The following is a 17,896-nucleotide window of genomic DNA, read 5'->3' as shown; positions in this document are numbered from 1 at the left end:
AAGGAAGGAAGGAAGGAAGGAAGGAAGGAAGGAGGGAGGGAGGGAGGGAGGGAGGGAGGGAGGGAGGGAAAGAAAGAAAGAAAGAAAGAAAGAAAGAAAGAAAGAAAGAAAGAAAGAAAGAAAGAAAGAAAGAAAGAAAGGGAAACAGGAAGGAAGGAGGGAAGGAAGGAAAGAGAAGGAAGGAAGGAAGGAAGGAAGGAAGGAAGGAAGGAAGGAAGGAAGGAAGGAGGGAAGGAAGGAAAAGAAAATGGCTTCTTTCCTTAAACGTCTGCTAGCTTCCAACTTTTTTCTGCAGCTTCCTCACCTCTCTTAGCCTTCAAATAAGTTAAAAGAGTTAGAGCCTTGCTCTGGATTAAGCTTTGCTTTTTGAATGTTTTGGCTAGCTGAATTTTCTATCCAGAGCACTAAAACTTGCTCCAAAACAGCAATAAGGTTATTTTGCTTATGTGTTCACTGGATTAGCACTTTTAATTTCCTTCAAAGACTTTTCCTTGCATTCACAACTTGGCTAATTGTTTGGTATAAAAGGCGTAGCTTTTGGACTGTCTTGGCTTTTGACTTGATTTCCTCACTATTCACTTGAATACTTATAGACCATTGTATGGTTAATAATTGGCCTAATTTAAATGTTGTGTCTTCAGGAATAAGGAGGCTGGAGGAGAGGGAGTGAGTCTGGGAAGAGTCAGTAGGTGAGGCAGTCAGAACACACACAACATTTATGAATTAAATTTGCTATCTTATATGGGCACAGTTTGTGGTTCTCCAGAATAGCTAAAGTAGTACCATCAAAGATGTGATCAGATATCACCTTAACAGACACAATAATAAAGAAAAAGTCTGAATATTGCAGGAATTACCAAAATGTAACACAGACAGGAAGGGATCACATCTGTTGGAAAAAAATGGTGCCAAGTAGACTTGCCTGATGCAGGGTTGGCACAAACTTTCTATTTGTAAAATTACAGTACCTGTGAAGTACGATAAAGTGAAGTGAAATAAAATGAGGTGTGCCTGTACTGATTTCATTTCCTTTAAACATATATGCAATAGGGATTGCTGGATCATATGATAGTTCTATTTTTAGCCTTTTGAGGAAGCTCTGTAGTGTTTTGCATCCGGGCCGTACTAATTTACATTCCTACCAATAGTGCCACAAGGGTTCTCATTTCCTCACATCCTCTCCAATAGTTGTTGTCTTTCATACTCTTGATAATAGCAATTCCAACAGGTGTGAGGGGATATTGTGGTTTTAATTTGCATTTTCTTGATAATGAGTACTGTTGAGCATTAAAAACAAAACAAAACAAAACAAAAACCCTGTTGGTTCTTTTTATGTCTTCTTTTTTTTTTTTTGCTTGTTTTTTTTTTTTCTTTTTTTTTTGAGGCAGAGTTTCACTGTTGTTACCCAGGCTGGAGTGCAATGGTGCGATCTCGGCTCACCACAACCACCGCCTCCTGGGTTCAGGTAATTCTTCTGCCTCAGCCTCCCGAGTAGCTGGGATTACAGGCACACGCCACCATGCCCAGCCAATGTTTTGTATTTTTAGTAGAGACGGGGTTTTACCATGTTGACCAGGATGGTCTCGATCTCTTAACCTCGTGACCCACCTGCCTCGGCCTCCCAAAGTGCTGGGATTACAGGCGTGAGCCACCGCGCCCAGCCATGTCTTCCTTTGAGAAACATTTATTCAGGTTGGTGGTGGGGAGCTAGCAGCAGCTGGCTGGGGAGGGAGTGTCAGTGCACCACAGAGTGCTATGCTCAGTGATTCTGGAACCAGGAACAGCTTCCTCCTCATCCCACTGCCTAGACCTGGAGAAGCCCCTTTTCATCCTTCTCACTCATCCCCCTGGGGCAAGGTGAGTAAGCATGGGGAGCCCAGAGCCAGGACCCCTATCACTAGTGCTGCCGAGTGAGCTTCACTTCCTTTCCAGGGCACACCTGTGCGCCACTACCCCAGGTTGCGTTGATGGCTTTTTGCTGTTCCTCCAAAACAGTAATAAGGCCATTTTGCTTTTTTATCATTAGTGTTTTCACTGGACTAACACCTTTAATTTCCTTCAGAATTTTTTCCCTGAACTAAAATCTGTCTTCTTATTGATATCCTGGCTCCAGACTCCCAAACTTGCTTTTTTTATCATTCATGTTTTCACTGGACTAGCACTTTTAATTTCCTTCAGAATTTTTTCCTTACACCAAAATCTGTCTTTGTATTGACATCCTGGCTCCAGACTTTCCAAACCCAGATAAGCATACCCAAGATCCCTTTCTCACTGTTGCCTCTCTCCTGACTTACCTCCTGCCCTCATTCCCTACTCTTTCCCCCTCCTCCACAAAACAAGCAAAACAAACAAATAAACAAAAACTACCTTACTCAAGGAATTATGTAGGTGAAGAATGATGGATCACATTGGAGGTTGGGATTAAAAACATACACAAAAATTAAAAAGTTAAAATGCATTTTTTTCCCTACACTGGCTAAGACTATTGCTCTACATTATCAATTTTAATGTCATGTGTCTGTGTGAATGTAGTGTGGGTCTGAGTAGCATTGTGTGTGAATGGCCCCACAAGTACTTTCTAGTGCAGCCCCTCAGTTTTAAGAAGAAAGGGATTGAGGGAAAACTACACAAAGCTTTCAGTTCCTTTACCTATTGAGTATCGTTCTAACAACTGCAGATAAGTCTACTTTGGGAAGAGCCCCTCTTGCCCTGTGTTTATTCTTAGGGCACACCTTCAGCCACTCCATGCCCAATGTATCTCATTCCCAAGTGAGGATTAGTTAGCTAGAAATTTAACACTTTTCTGCAACTTTAAACTTAGATTATGCTTTGTTATAAATTTTTACACCCTTCTTCTGTCAAAGATGCATAATTGAGCTTTTAAAAAAATTATTGGATTAAATAAGCCCTTCTCTTTCCACTTGTCTCTGGGGAATGTAAGCTGATGGTTCTTAAGATGTTGAATTTTGTTTACTATCCACTGTTCTTTAGCCAGAATTCTCTACTGATCTAAAGCAATGTGACTGAAGACCAGGTTTTAAATTATGTGTTGAAAAGTTGCCTTATGTTTTAAAAGGAAAAAAATTACCTGATTTATATTATGACAGGTGACAGCAACATGAAGTCCTAATATATTGTTCTCAGTTGTTTTCCTGTTTATTGTGAACACTGGTACTTCCATGTCCCTGAGCCCTCAGGAGTACCTACAGCTTCTGGTGCAATGTCTTCTCCCAAAGTGTTGGCCACCATTTCACCCAAGGCCCTCTTCCAATTCTTGCTTTTCTGAGTCAGATTTAGAGAGCACCACTGTCTCCCCTTATCCCTTACTTTATCTCCAAACCAGTATTTTTCTTCTCACTACCTCTCTCTGAAAGGTGAGCTGCCAGATACCAATTTGGGAGCTTTAAGTCAAACAACCTCAAACCCATTTCTTCCTGTGTAGGGGTGCAAGTCTCTGAAGCTCTCACTCCCACCCCTAGTCTGTGTAGAAAACGAACCATAATCCCTCTGCCCCAAAACTGCCATTGCCTTTGGTGTGAGATGTTCCTTGTTTCCTAGTTCAACTTGAGTCCCTCACTCCTCTGCTAGCCAACCCCCATCCAGCAATAAGGATCCAAGCCCCAGTCCCCTATTCACACTCCCTGCCTCCATTCCACGCTACCCTAGGAAATAACCTGGATTCTCCACTTTGACCACATACTGTAGTATTCATTCTCTCTCTCATCTTCTCACCTGTGGTGGTTTATGGGTATGATGAGGTTTTTAAGATTAGTATAAACTAGTAAAAAGAAAACAACAACAACAACAACAAAACTCAGAGAGAGAGAGAAAGTTCTTTTCAGGACCTTTGCCCATTTTAATTTGGATTATTTGTTTTCTTACTATTAAGTTTCTTATTATTTTCAATATTAACCCCTTATCAGATGTACGGTTTGCAAATATTTTCTTCCATTCCATAGGTTGCCTCTCCACCCTGCTGATTATTTCCTTTGCTGTATAGAAACTTTTTTAGTTTGATGTAATCCCATTTGTCTGTCTTGGCCTTCATTATCTATGCTTTATGGATTCTATCCAAAAATCATTGCCCCAACTAATATCAGGAAGCTTTTCTCCCATGTTTTTTTCTAGTGGTTTTGCAGTCTCAGTTGTTACATTTAAGTCTTTAAATCATTTCGGGTTGATTTTTGTACTTGGTGTGAGATAAGGTCTAATTTCAATTTTCTGCATGTGGATATGCAGTTTTTTTAACACAATTTATTAAAAACACTGTTCATTCTCCATTCATGTGCTCTTGGCAACATTGTCAAAATTGATCATCTAAAATGCATGTGTTTATTTCTGGACTTTCTATTCTTTTCCATTGCTCCATGTTTCTGTTTTAATGCCAGTACTATCCTGTTTTGATTACTATTGCTTCATAGTACATTTTGAAGTTAGGTAGTGTGATATCTCCAGCTTTGTTCTTTGTTGCTCATGATTGCTTTTGTTCTTAGGGATCTTTTGTGATTACATATACATTTTTTGGTGTTTTATATTTCTTTGAAGAATGTCATTGGTATTTAGATAGGAATTGCATTGAATCTGTAAATCACTTTGGCCATTATTGTCATTTTGACAGTAAACTCTCCCAATCTACAAATAAGGAATATCTTTTTATTTATTGGTGTTTTCTTCATTTTTTAATTTATGTTTCATAATATTCACTATATAAGTCTTTTACCACCTTGTTTAAGTTTACTCCTAAGTATTTATTTTTTGTAGACATTGTGAACAGGATTATGTTCTTTTTCAGGTCTTTCACTGCTGGTGTAGAGAATCACTACTGATTTTTGTATGTTGATTTGGTATATAGTTACATTACTGAATTTGTTTACTAGTTTTAACCTAGTTTGCTAGAGTCTTTAGGATTTTTTACATATAGAACCATGCTGTCTGCAAACAGGGACATATTTAGCTATTTCCTTTCCAATTTGGATGCTTTTTATTTCTTTCCCTTGCCTAATTACTCTGAGTAGAACTTCCATTAATACATTGAATAGAAGTAGTGAGAGTGAGCATCCTTGTCTTGTCCTTAATCTTAGAAAAAGCTTTTAACTCTTCACCATTAAGTGAGATGTTAGCTGTGGGTTTATCATATATGGTCTTTATTGTATGAGCTACATTCCTTCTATACCTAATTCATTGAGAGTTCATAATCATGAAACGATGGTGAACTTTATCAAATGCTTTCTCTGCATCTATCAAGTGATCATATAAATTTTGTTCTTTATTCTGTTAATGTGGTATTTCACATTTATAGATCTGTATGTTGAATTATCTTTGCATCCCTACCTTAAATCTCACTTTATCGTGACAATCTTTTTGACATGCTGTTGAGATTAGTTTGCTAGTGTGAATATTTTATTGATGCACCTATGTTCATCAGTGCTGTTGCCTATAATTTTAATTTGTTGAGGTGTCCCTACCTTTGTTATCAGGATTATGCTAGCCATGTAAAATAACTTTGGAAGTATTATCTCTTCTTCAATTTTTTGGAAGGGTTTTAGAAGGAGTGACATTAGTTCTTTTTTAAATGTTTGGTGGAATTCAGCAGTGAAGCCACAAGTCCTGGGCTTTTCTTTAATTAAATATTTTTTATTACTAATTTACCTCCTTACTCATTACTGGTCTGTTCAGAGTTTCAATTTCTTCATCTTAGTGGGTTTTATGTATCCAGGAATGTACACATTTATTCTAGATTATCTACTTTGCTGGTATATAATTCGTCATTATAGTCTCTTCTCAAAATTGACAAACTTTTATCCAGACTAAGGAAAAAAAGAGAAAAAATGATTTTTCTGGTTAAGGTTTGTCTGGTAAAGGTTTGTCAATTTTATCTTTTTAAAAGACCAAATTTCAGGTTTGTTGTATTTTTATTGTTTTTATAGTTTGTATTTAATTTAACAGCTCTGATCTTTATTTTTTCCTTCATTCTACTAATTTTGGGCTTAGTTTTTTCTTTTTATAGTTCCTTGAGATGTAACATTAGGTTGTTTAAGATCTTTCTTCTTCTTCAGTGTAAATGTTTTGAAGTATCTTACAAGTTTTGGTATGTTGGGCTTCCATTTTTGCTGGTCTCCACATATTTTTAAATTTCCATTTTAATTTCCTCTTTAATCCATCTGTTGTTCAGAAGCGCGCAATTTAATTTTCATGCATTTGTGAATTTTCTAAAAGATCTCCTGTTATTAATTTCTAGTTTCATGCCATTTTGATCTGGAATGATAATTGATATGATTTCAATCTTCTTAGATTTATTACTATTTGCTTTGTGTTCTAACATTTGTCCTCTAGCATTTCCTGTAAGACAGCTCTGGTGGTGATAAATTCCTTTGGTTTTTGTTTGCCTGGCAAAGTTTTTAATCTCTCCATTCTTCACAAAACACAGCTTTTTTGGGGGGGAACAGTATTTTTGCTTGACTCTTTTTTTCCTATAGAACAATTGAATATCATTCCACTCTCTCAGCCTATAAGTTTCTGCTGATAAATCTACTATTAGCCTTATTGGGACTCTGTCATATGTTATTTGCTTCTTTTCTCCTTTTGTTTTCAGAATCATCTTTTTCTTTGATTTTTGACAGTTTAATTAAAATTTATCTTATATTTCTGACTAGATTGAATCTTATCAAACACATTGAATGTTCCTATACCTGTATATTTTTCTTTCCCCAGATTTGGAAAGTATTCTATATTATTTCATCAGATAAACTTTCTATCCCTATCTGTTTCTCTCCTCTTTCTGGGACACACATGATGTGTAAATTGGTTCTCTTAATGATGTTCCATAATTCCCATAAGATTTCTTGACTTTTTCTCATTTTTTTTCCTTTTGTGTCTCTGACTCAGTAATTTCAAATGACATGCATTGATTCTTTATTCTACTTGATCAAATCTACTTTCCGTTGTGTCCGTTGTGTCCTTTACATCCAGAATTTGTTGTTTTATTTTATGATTTCTATCTCTTTGTTGAACTTTCCATTTTGTTCATGTATTATTTTTCTGATTCTTTTTAATCATCTATCTGTGTTCTCTTGTAGCTCACTGAACTTTTTAAAGACAATTATTTTAAATTCATTATCAGACAGTGCATAAAAAACCTTTATTTCTTTAGGGTCAGCTATTGGTGTTTCTTTTCTTTTTTTTTTTTTTTTTTTTTTTCTTTGGTGGTATCATTTTTCTCAGATTGTTCTTGATTTTTAGGCTATCCATTATTATCTGCACATTTGAAAAGCAAGAAATTTATTGCAGTCCTTGCATACTGGCTTTATCTAGAAAACCCCTTTCCCAGTCATCCAGCAACTCTTGGTAGGGTGTCTGTTGTGGTTTGCAGGTAAACTTGTTGCTGAAGTCCTCAGGCAGGCTGGCCTGGTGCCTGTGTCAGCAGGTGGTAGGCCTGGTTCCTGGATCTGCACAGTTGGCCCTGAAGCCTGGATCTACTGGGGTAGATCTTTTCATTGGGTATATGGGGATGAACATAAAGCCTATGTCTATAGGGGCATGCATAGAGCCTGTACAATGGGTGCTGGACTGAAGCCTGAGTCCACAGGGGCTGACATGGCTCTGAGGTGGGCATTGAGACTATGTCTGCAGGAAATGGCCAGGTTCTGGAATGGGCCTAGTATCTGGGTCTCCTGGGATGAGCTTGGACTCTGAGTCCATGGAGACTGGCCTGGTACTGGTGCAGGATTGGAGCCTGAATCTGGAGCAATGGGCCTGGGATCTTGGTAGATGGGAGCTGGCCTGGAGCCTGAGACTTCAGAGATGGTCCTAAAGCCTTGGTCGATGATGACCAGCCTAGCATCAGGGTCTACTGAAGTTGGCCTGTACCCTGGGTCTGATAGGGCACAACTGGGCCCTAAGTTTATTGGATCAGGGGTCACAAAAACCAGCCTGGAGCCTGAAGCTGGCCTAGGGCCGGGGTGGGGTGGGGCCAGTCTGGAGCCTGAGACCATAGGTGCTAGACTGGTGCCTGGAGCCACAGGCGCTGGTCTAAAACCTGGGGAATGACCTGGAGACTGGGTGTGTGAGTTCTGGCCTAGAACCTAGGTCATCAGGGGCTGGCTAGAGACTAGGTCCACAAAGGCTGGTCTGGGTCCTAGGGCTATAGGAACTAGATTGAAACCTAGGTCCAAAGAAGCAGTCCTAGATACTGGGTCTGTAGGCACCAGCCCAATACTGGAGTCAACTGTGATGAGCCTGGACTCTGGGTCTACTGGAGCATGGGACCATAGGAACTGGCCTGTACAGTGGGGTGGCAGAAACTAGCCTAGCCTTAGGAAGGCCTGGAACCTGCATCTGCAGATGCTTGCCAGATACCTGGCTAACGGGTAGGGCTCGGGGTGCTAACCTGGAACTGGGGTTGGCCTGAATTCTGGATTTGTGTGAGCCAACCTAGTTCTGGGCTAGTCTGGAACCTAGGGTAGACTTGGGAGTCTGCTACCACAGGGGCTAGCCTGGTGCTAGGCAGTCCTAGAGCCTTTATCCACAGGAGGCTGGATCTATGGATACTGGCCTGGTGACTAGAGTTATAGGGGCCAGCCTGGTCCTGGAGCTAGTCTGAAACCTGGAGTTATGGAGGCCAGCCTGGTCCTGGAAGCAGTCTGGAGCCTGGAGTCTCTGGCGCTGGCCTGGTCCCAGGAACAGTCTGACACCTAGGGCTCTGGGGTGGACCTGGCATTAGGATATATCCAGAAACCAAGTCCACCAGGAAAGACTGGATCCTGGGCTGTGGCATCTGGTCTGGCTCAGTCTGCAGGTACTGGCCTGGAGTTTGGGGCCATATGGGCATACCTATTACTGGATTTTACTGAAGTAGCCCCTGTGCTGGGGTCCAAGGCAAAGTTCAGTGCCCAATTCCCTTTTCTTCTTCCACACAAAGGTTGTCTCTGTCTGTGCTTTGTTGCCTGATATTGTGGGAGGGGTGACACAGTAGTGTAAAATTGTTCTTCCTATGCTCTTCAATTCATCTTTTCTTATTTCTCTGCTACACTAAGATTCTGTAATCTTTCACCTGGTTTCCTTAGCTCTTGTGAAGGTATTTTTGTGCACAGTTATTTAAGTTGATGTTTCCGTGCAAGAATAAGTGCTACAAAGTTCCATTTTGACATTTTGCTGATGTCTAGTTTTACGGCATCCAATCAGATTTCTGTATAATGATTTTCAAAGTGCCTCAGCAGCATCAGGATCAGGTATTCTGCTAATTTGGAAAGAAAGATGGTAGATCTTATGTTAAATGATCTTATCAAACACATACATATATACACACAATAATAATAAATAGAGCAGACAAAACTTTTGGAGGTGATAAATATATTTATGGCATACGTTGTGGTCATGGTTTCATGAGTATGTATTCATCTTTATACTGATTAGGTTTTATACATTAAACACATACAGCTTTTATATGTTAATTATACCTCAAACAAGTAGTTCTATAAAAAACAAAGAAAGTTTAAAGACAATAGAAGAAAAATACTTGTTGGGCTCTTTCTCCATGAAGTATGACTTATATATCAGATTTCTGATGGTTATTGAATCTTCCAGATTTTCTGACGATAAGTATAATAAGACAAATAATATGTTGGGCTAGAAAAGACAAAAATACATATTTGAGGATGAATCAATCAAATTTTCCCCTAACATAATGGGACTTGTTGTTCAAGCTATTCAAGCCAGTACCAGGCTAGAGGGAGAGAAAAGCTTCCAGATCAAATATTTGTGTAAATTAATTCAACTAAAGTCTCAAGTAGAAGAAACTTATTATGAGATATTTGGAGTCACAATATTCAAAATTCATCACAAATTGGGAACCAGCACCCTACAAAACAAAGAACAATGGCTTTGGATTCAGAACATCTGGGTTCTGGTCTCAGTTTTGCACATGCAATCATGTGTCCACTTTCCAGGACTTATTTTCTTGAGACTAGACAATCTCTAATGAACCTCCTGTCTGATTCTCCTCTCTTACAGGAAGTTAGGCAGGTGCTCAGATCAGCTTTTTGGTCACAAAAGATGAAGGAAGAAGGCATTGGGTGTCTTTCTTAACCACAGTTTTAAGACATGGATTTAGAGAATGCATTAGCAGGAATTAAGCAAATAATGAAAGCTGAATTTGAGGTAGAAAAATAGGAAACAGAAGATGAAAGAATCAGGGTAGAAAATATTTAGGAGCAATGAAGAGTCCCCTATTGCTTTGTAGTATAGTCAAAATTTTTATTTTTCTCTTCTTTAGACTCTAAGAGGACTAGAGCACATCAGAGGGCTTTAGAGCTTTAAAATGTTCTAGGATGCCCCAAGCCAAGAAAGCATGTCCCACATCTTCCCAATTCCCTGATCTAGCTAAAACCATATACCACTTCCTGATTTCTCAGGAGGCATTGAAACTTCATCACCAACCCAGAACAGCTCCAGAAACCCCCATCCTTTTCTGGGATTTATTTAAATTGGTGCTATCAGTCTTTTTGATCCAAAAGAACCTGTGTTTATTTGGCTCTTCTATGCCGTGCCACCAGCCACCAGTCAGTTAAAACATATTTCCTTTGCTACAGAGAGGTGCAACCACATCTAAAGTCACCGTCAGTTCAAGGTCCTCTAACTGGGTGAACAACCCCTTCCTGAGAGTTCAGATGTGCAGAATCTGCTCAATCACCAAAGGTCCTGAATTAAGAGTTAGGGTCCTCCTTTGGACCAACAAGATGAACTTCATTAGGAATTCTGAGATAAAGCAAATATTTCAGGGGAACCCCAGGTCCCATTATCCACCTGTCATCTCAGAAGCCATTAAAAAAACTTTTTCCCTAGAAAGACTTCCGGTATAAAAAAATGTTCCCAAGATTTGAGAGTATGAGAGTCTCTTGGTGAGTTTCCTGGTGAACAGAAATCAGGAACGTGCTGCTACACAGAAGAGATGTACAAGCATCTAGTCACTGCCTCTAGATAACTTTGAAAGAATTTTATATTATAACTTGGATTGGGATAGAGTGATTCTTTGACTTTTAGGTCTCTCCAAAGTCCTCCAAAAGATGTTGCAAAGGCAAGCCTCCTCAGAATCCCTAGGAAGCTTTCAGATTTTATGAATAGGTGCCAACAGCTATCAGATGTCTTCCTAAGATGGCTGCTGCATCCTAATTTCACATTGCTAAAGGTGAATGAAGGCCATTGATATGAAAGAAGCATCCCAGAGACCCTTAACACATTGTGAGAATATGCAGAGGGTGGGGCTGCACCACCCTCCCACAGACACTCAGCCACGCAGTCCCCATTCCCTGCCATGAGCAAGAGCTTCAGAGTCTTACAGGGGTGCCTATGCAAACTTGAGGCAGATTGGACCTAGCACTGGCGCTGGAATTGAAACCTACCCTGTAGTCCCATAGATAGTTTTCTTTTGTATGAACATAGAATTTGATCCTTTGGTCTTGAAGCTTTAAACTTCCATTTATTTTATATGAATTTCTTCCTTAGTAAAGGACTCCTAGATCCCTCAAAAAGTATCAAAGAACTAAAACCAGGAGCATTGCAGAGAGATTAGGGGAGCACTTGTAATTTTTAATAGGATGGTCAAAGGAGGCCTCATTGAGCAGGTGGCTTTTTTTTTTTTTTTGGGGGGGACGGAGTTTCGCTCTTGTTACCCAGGCTGGAGTGCAATGGCGCAATCTCGGCTCACCGCAACCTCCGCCTCCTGGGTTCAGGCAATTCTCCTGCCTCAGCCTCCTGAGTAGCTGGGATTGCAGGCACGCGCCACCATGCCCAGCTAATTTTTTGTATTTTTAGTAGAGACGGGGTTTCACCTTGTTGACCAGGATGGTCTCGATCTCTTGACTTCGTGATCCACCCGCCTCGGCCTCCCAAAGTGCTGGGATTACAGGCTTGAGCCACCGCGCCCGGCTGAGCAGGTGGCTTTTAGATGAAGATTTAGAGAAGGAAACTGAGTTTTCTATAGGTCTAATGAGAAGACAGAATGCAGGCAGAAGAAAAAGGACAAGTGCCTGAAGCAGAGAGGCTAAAGAGAGTGAGGTTGGGGTTGTGACTGGAGGGATATCAGAGAGGTGACTGGAGGCTAAGTCATGGAGAACTTAAAGGGCTGTTATAAGGAATTTATATCTCTTTCTCTGAATGATATTGGGAGTTAACTGCAGGAGTTGCACAAAGGAATGACAAAATCTGCCTTTTTTTAAAAAAGTAGCGTTTTGGTTTTCCATTGAGAAAAGACGAAAGACTTTCTCCACCAAGAAAAGACTGCCAAAAACTGTGAAGCATCTAAAAGTTTATTCTGCTTGGTGCACAATTTCATAAATGCTAGCAGACGACACAAGCCTCCTGGGTCAAAGACAGTATTTTATGACTCATTCAGCAGGCAGAATTATTGCTGTGTTTGTGTCAGTCCTTCTTGCTCCACAAGTCCTACAGAGGAAATACAGAAAGGCAGATTAATGTTGCAATGCAATAGATGTGTGTTGCAGCCAAGGAGTCCTGAATTTAGGGAACCTGGATGTTTTATAATGAACTCCAAGCAAACCTGTCTGAGCTTTACTCCAGAGAAAGACATTGTCTTTCTTACAAGGAACAGTAAGCAAACCTGCCCTCTGCTTCAGAAGAAAGCAATTATCTCCAGCTTCCAAGCTGTCCTCTTTTCAAACATCCTTGAAAAGATAGGAGCAAAGTCTGTCAATGTCTCTGCTCATAAAACATGCAGAAATGTGAGAGGCCATGAAGAATTTTCTCCCAACCAGAATTAGCAGGATGTCATAATGGATTGGATGTAAAGTGAGAGGGGAAAAGACACTTAAGAATAAATCTAAGAGTTTTTATTTGAACAGGTGAAAAGAAGGAGTTGCCATCAACTAAGTTGAGAAAAACTACAGGTGAACTAGGCTAGGTGGAGAGGGTGTAGGGTTAATATAAAAAAAGTCATGCCCAGTGTTTGCTCTAAGTTTCTTGAACCTTGGAAACTAAAGTTATCATTTCTTTGGCAGTAAGCCCGGGGCATTAGGAGCTCATAATAACCCTGGCTTATGTCCGAGGAGCCGGGAATCTGGCCAATTCCCGTCCCTTTGAGAACCGTAAACAAAGCCAAGAATTGCTGTTACATAATAATAATGTTTGTGAAAGACAAGACAAAAAGCAGCTGGTGTTTACTATAACCTAAGTTAAACTGCAACATATAAAATATAAACAAAAATCAAAGAAAAACGGAAAGAGGGAAAAAGAGAGGAAGAAAAAAATTGCGGAGAGCTGTAACACGCGCCTTGCCCGTGCTGCTGTAATGCCGGTGCTAAAAAGAGAGGGAGAGAGAGACGAAAAGATTGCTTAAAGTTCTAACTTGCGTTTTGCCCGTGCTGCTGTAATGCCGGTGCTGAGGAGAGGGAGAGAGAAAAAGACAAAAAGATTGCTAAGAGCTGTAACTTGCGCTTTGCCCGTGCTGCTGTAATGCCGGTGCTAAAAAAAAGTGCTTAAAGTTCTGACTTGCGTTTTGCCCGTGCTGCTGTAACGCCGGTGCTGAGTGTCCGGACGGACGGTCTCTGGATATGTCCCTTTTGTAAATAAAATCCTCTTCCTTTACCTATAACCTTTTGTAAATAAAATCCTCTTCCTTTACCTATAACCTTCTGTAAATAAAATTCTCTTCTTTTACCTTGTTATTCTCAGCTTGGTGTTTTCTTCTCGCGAACCTGCCTCCAAATTACAAATCCAAGCTCAGTATCATTCCTGTTCTTAGTAACAGAACAGAGGGTGGATAAGGAGTTTGATCTAGGACATAATGAGTTTGAGATGGCAATTGGATGGAATCCAAGAGATGTCAACCAGGCCATTAGATATATGTCTTAAGTTTGGAAAAGAGTTTGAGTTATAAGGTAAACTACTAGTCATTGGCATGTAGATTGCCTTTAAAGCCATGGGACCAATTGGGATCACCAGAGAGTAAGTGTGGAGGGCCAATGATTAAAATCTGAAGTAATCCAAAATTAAGAAATGTGAGAGAAAGAAGGGTCCACAGAACAGACTGAGAAGAAGTAATCAAGGAAGTTAAAGGAAAACCAAGAGAGTGTGTTGTCTTGGAAACCAAGTGAAGAAATTCCATTCAAAAATGATCTATCTATTCAGATGAGAAGCAATAATGGACCATTGGATTTAATAACATAGAGACCATTGATGGCTTTAAAAAGTGTTTCAGTAGAATGATAGTGGCAAAAACCCAATTAAATAAGACTAGGAGGGGGATTGGAGATAGCATGTATAGACAATCCTTTCAATGAATTTTGCTACAAAGTGTTAAAGCAAACTAAATATGGCCCAAAAAGGACTCTGTACTTCTACATTTGAGTCCCTGTGGGTGAACTGTAACCTAGCTTAATAGACAAAATTGAAAACCTAATTTAGTAGTGTGCACCTGGAATAGTACTTGAATGTTGGTCAATCCCAGCAGCCATATACTTCAACCACTCATAGAATGCTGAATGTTAAAACTGTGTTCAAATAAGGCAAACGCCCAGTTGTAACCAGTCTCACTGTTTCTGTACCTCACTTCCGGTCCTGTATATCACTTTACCTTTTTTTTTGTCTATAAATTTGTTTTGACCACGAGATATCCCTGGAGCCTCTGTGAATCTGCTGTGATTCTGGGGGGCTGCCAGGTTCACGAATTGTTTATTGCTCAATTAAACTCCTTTAAATTTAACTCAGCTGAAGTTTTTCTTTTATCAGATGTCAGAAGCAGGATCTGAAGTGGACTTTCTGGTAACCCCCAAGAGTGCTGAGTGAACACAGAAGGCACCTGCAGGATCCTCTTGTGCCTGTTGATCTCTCAGACTAGTTGAGGCTTACAGGTAAGCTCCCACTTAAATATCGGAACTTCACACATTTGTGTTTTGAGCTCTCTGAGTTTCTTTCAGCAAATTTCTGATTCAGAATGGGTTTGGAGTTGCAACAGAGACACGAATTTGATCTGGGAATTGACTGGCTTGGATCCACTTAGAGGCCTCTTACATCTGACCGGGTCAGAAAAGAACTGGTAGTAAGCAGTAATGTTGCAGGAGTTATAAATTTTGGCTTTTGAAAATTCACAGGGATTTTTGTGATTTACACCTTTGTTTCAATTTTCTTATGCGCCAAGGTAGGAAAAATCTTAACTTAATCAAGAGAACATGAGAGTAAAGCCAGTATTTTAGGTAAAAGTGGGATCCTTAATTTCTGGCAAACAGTTCCTTCTGGGTTATACATTAGGTCTGGGAGGCAGCAAAGTCTTACAGAAACAGCAAAATCTTACTAAAGATAACTTACAGTGGAACATTCTGAATGAACAACAATGCACTGATGTATATTTTAAAAAGAGGGCTCTCAGTAAAGTCCCGTTTGGCTAAGAAAGGGTTTGGCACTATGGAATGTCAACTGCTATTCTCTTTGGAATAATCTGCCTTGCACTCTTTTTGACAGCTGTGGGTGGTGTTGAGGTGCATGGCAATACATTCAAGCTTATGTACAAGGCATTTCAGGTCAGGCATGGGAAAATACTGAGGCAATCTGTGTATGTTATTTGTGCATGAAAATGAAACTCCATGACCCTGAAAACAGAACAGGGAGTGGAGTGTGTGGTGTGAAAAGAAACACTGAAAACAGCCTCCTGAGAATGCGGTTTGAGTGTTGTACAAGGTCACAGGTGCCTCCGTAACCGACCTCAAATGGCCATCTAGTGGATGTTTGTAGTTAATAGTTGGCGCCATTCTCAGAAGAATTGCTTCCCACCCTGCTCAGCTGGAGTTGTCCGACAACTCATTCTTGGGGTTCACTGCAAACTATACGCTTTGCAGGTGATTGGATTGGGCATGCACAGAATGGTGGGACATGGGGAGCTTTTTCCTCCCCACTGGGAAAAAAAAAAAAAAAAAAAGGAAAACTTGATAGGTGATGGGACTGCTGGGAAAAAAGAAAGAAAAATAGCGTTTCTTTTGTTTTCATAATTCTTATCTTTAACTATGTGGTTCCATTGCCTTCTATGTTTTTTTCAAACTTGCATAAAAATAAAAATATGTCAATGGTACTAAAGAAAATTCTGAAATAGGAAATAAATCACACATACTTTCACCACCCAAAAACAATTTATATGTTTATTCCCTTTAAGTCCTTGTCCACATGCACACACATTTTTGGTAGATATGTACAAGTTACTTTTCTTTTTTACCCATTATTTATTACAATTGCTTTTCTATAGTCTTCACAACGACTACTGACTGACTGTGTGCTACTCATATTTACTATCATTCACAAATTTATTCTTTTTCTTCAGTGGACTTTAAACTTATTTTCCATATAAAATGGAAAATTATTCCAGTTAAGGAATGAAATTCTGACACATGATACAACATTAAGTGAACCTTGAAAACATTATGCTAAATGAAATAAGCCAGACCCCAAAGGACAAATATTGTAGGATTCCATTTACCTAGAATAGGCAAATTTCTAGAAACATAAAGTAAAATAAAAGTTACCAGGGGCTAGGAAGAGAAGGAATTAGTAACTGTGTTTTAATGGGTACAGTTTATGTTTGGGATGACAAAAACGTTCTGGAAATGGATAGTGGTAATCCTTGTAGAGCATTGTGAATATACATGATGCTGCTGAGTTGTACCCTTAAAAATAGTTAAATGGTAAGTTTTCCTTTATGTGTACTTTAAAACAATTTTTTAAAAGAGTGTGGGGAGGGGTCTACCAAGGCTTTTAGCAGGTTCCTGATTTAGAAAAGAAATGTTGATGGTAAGAATATGGGTAGAGAAAAATTTTGGGGGGTAGACATTAGAAGCTAAGGCCGTGGTGGGGTCATAAGAACAATATTAAGTGCAAGGACAAAGGGATTCTGAACTAAGGTCATTGCAAGGGGATGGAGTGGGGAATGGATAGGAGAGGTATTTGGGATAAAGATGTGGCACCTGATAGGTGTAGGGGTTGATCGCATGTATTAGCCCAGGCTACAACGTTCTCAGGACAAATAAAATACAAGTTGTTTGTTTTGTTTTGTTTTGCAGGTAGTGATATAGCATGGTAGATCTTGAATTAAAACTTCTAAAATCTTGACCAAAAACTCAAAAGAGGAGACCATAGTAAAACACATGGGTAAGGGCAATTTTAGTTAAATCAGGTGAAAAACAGAGCAAAGAAAGCACTTGGAGGTGGGGGAAAAAAAAGACCAGCTTTTTTGACAGCTATAAGAACAGCAGAGTCAGACACGAGATAGGCACATGTCAGAGATCCAGTTCTATTTACTAAAAGTTCCTCGAGTATTCCAATGTTCTGAAATTCTAAGCTCTTGCAAAAGGATGCTTTTGTTTAAACATTGCTTCATCTAGCTACAGAACATAGTTTAACTTTGAGGCCTTTGACCCAAGAGAAGACAAAATCTGTTTCACCTTGCCTATTATTTAACATATATTTGGGACTATTTCACCTTCATGGATACAAAATTTCAAACATCTGTATTAACTAATTTGCTAATGACTGTTTCAAATAACTGATATGTGGGTTCTTTCTCTTACATTAATTAACTTTGTAAGTTCTTTACATTTTTTATTATTTTTACGTCATTGGATATAATCGGTAAATTTATACATGACGTTGATTAATATAAAATCAATTTAAAAAATAACGTATGTTAAATATTGTTCTTACTTTATGCCAGGTATAATGCTACACATTTTATATGTATTACATTGTGTAATCTCATTACTCTGGAAATTTTAATTTCCAGTTCCAAAGCAGTGAGAAAACACTTAGAGTTTCTGATTGGTTAAGCAAGTTAGCAAAGAAGTAGGAGGCAGAACTAAAATTTGAAACCAGCCTAAGCTTTGAACCTATCAGTTGTGATGATAAC

The 17,896-nt window shown here is 39.3% G+C and overlaps 1 protein-coding gene across 5 annotated transcripts in view; it reads left to right on the top strand.

Moving 5' to 3' along the window:
• Positions 1 to 17,896, top strand: part of GLYATL1 (glycine-N-acyltransferase like 1) — a 40,221-nt gene that overhangs the window by 7,693 nt on the left and 14,632 nt on the right. For 3 of the 5 annotated variants that reach the window (XM_032282128.1, XM_032282129.1, XM_032282125.1), the window contains exon 2: positions 14,740 to 14,861. The exons of 1 other annotated variant lie outside the window; for it this stretch is intronic. The gene's annotated coding sequence lies outside the window, so the exon portion shown is untranslated. Of the gene's footprint in view, positions 1 to 14,739; positions 14,862 to 16,475; positions 17,143 to 17,896 lie in introns of those variants that run through there. One more of the 5 variants, XM_032282126.1, reaches the window with a different exon arrangement.

Source organism: Sapajus apella, unplaced genomic scaffold, assembly GCF_009761245.1.
Source record: "Sapajus apella isolate SASKATOON/1434 unplaced genomic scaffold, GSC_monkey_1.0 scaffold14, whole genome shotgun sequence".
Lineage (NCBI taxonomy): Eukaryota > Metazoa > Chordata > Mammalia > Primates > Cebidae > Sapajus > Sapajus apella.
This window is presented reverse-complemented; position numbering and strand designations above follow the sequence as displayed.